This window comes from Myotis davidii, unplaced genomic scaffold, assembly GCF_000327345.1.
Source record: "Myotis davidii unplaced genomic scaffold, ASM32734v1 scaffold164, whole genome shotgun sequence".
Classification (NCBI taxonomy): Eukaryota; Metazoa; Chordata; class Mammalia; order Chiroptera; family Vespertilionidae; genus Myotis; species Myotis davidii.
The window spans coordinates 3,923,390-3,924,769 of record NW_006296417.1 but is presented as its reverse complement, the minus strand read 5'-3'; the positions used below and the strand labels follow the sequence as shown (position 1 = coordinate 3,924,769).

General features: G+C 55.1%; 1 long non-coding RNA gene across 1 annotated transcript in view; it reads left to right on the top strand.

Moving 5' to 3' along the window:
- Nucleotides 1-28: 28 nt before the first annotated feature.
- Nucleotides 29-1,380, top strand: part of LOC107184372 — a 19,659-nt gene continuing 18,307 nt past the window's right edge. The window contains exon 1 of the long non-coding RNA XR_001515199.1: nucleotides 29-666. This is a non-coding gene — a long non-coding RNA (uncharacterized LOC107184372). The remainder of the gene's footprint in view (nucleotides 667-1,380) is intronic.

Below are 1,380 nucleotides of genomic sequence, written 5' to 3'. Positions count from 1 at the left end.
CCGCCCACCGCGGCCATTGGCTCAGCCCGCTTCCCGGCACGCCTCCCTGCTCCCCCGAGCGTCCTCACGCACACTCGCAGGCGTCTCTCTGCCCTTAACAACAACTGCCTTAATACTATTGGTGAGTTCTGACCCCGCCCCCTCTCACTTTCTCCACGCCGATAGGTTGGCCTTCGTGTCATTCACCTCCCGTAGGGGTTTATGATTTTCTGAAGCGGCCGAGGCCCGCGATTGGCGGGTGAGGAAACCTTTGGTTGGAAACAGTTGCTCGGCGCCCCGCAGTGCGGACCCCTCAGGGCTGACTTGGGGGGGGCGGCTTCCAAGCTCGGTGTCCGGGCCAGAAATACTGGTACAGTGACCTAGAGATAAGGCCTTCGCCTCTGGAAAAAGCTCAGGAGTCGGTGCTTCTGAATTCAGGTTTTTGCATTCTTTTTTCTTTTTTTATGAAATGGAAAAATGACTGACAGTTTGACGAGCAAACACGAACGACGACGCAGGTTCCTAGCCCTCAGGCGAGCAGCCATATCTCCTCGGCGATAGATAGGCCTCGAGATTTTTCTCCTAAACAGCCAGGCCGTCGTCCCTCCGGGTCCCATCTGACTGGAGATGCCAGAACCTGAGGGTGCGCGCGCTTCCCGTGGCCCATTCAGGGGAACCCGCCTGCTGGTGTGTCCTGGGCCCCCCATCGTCCTGCTGGGCCCGAGGCCGCCCCGGAGAGTCCAGGGCGGTATTTCTTACCTGGGCGGTGGGGGCCTCAATGATCGCGGTCTTGTCTGCCCCAGAGTTTGTTTCCTTTAAGCACATCTCCCCCTTTTTCCATTAGTTCTTGCACCTGGAAGCGCCTCTAGGCCAGCGGTTCTCAACCTGTGGGTCGCGACCCCTTTGGCGGTCGAACGACCCTTTCACAGGGGTCGCCTAAGACCATCCTGCATATCAGATATTTACATGACGATTTGTCACAGTAGCAACATGACAGTTATGAAGTAGCCACGAAAATAATGTTATGGTTGGGGGTCACCACAGCATGAGGAGTTGTATTTAAAGGGCCAGAAGGTTGAGAACCACTGCTCTAGGCAAACCACTGGAATAACTGAAAACCTACACTTTCCTCTGAATTCAATGGGAAAACAAAAAGAGGGGATTCTCTCTCTCTCTCTCTCTCTCTCTCACCCATTTTCAGAAATCTTGCTCCTTCCGGCAAGGGACCTGGAGTAAAGGAAAGGCACCCCAGCTTTTGACAGATTTTGGGGGGAGGGGTCTTGAGGCTAGGGGCGTGGCTTCTTCAGCTCTCCCAGACCCTACACGTGGGTGAAAATCGGAGGATGTGGGATGCTCCGGGGGCCTAGGAACTAGTTCTGACCCCTTCTTTTTATTTACTTA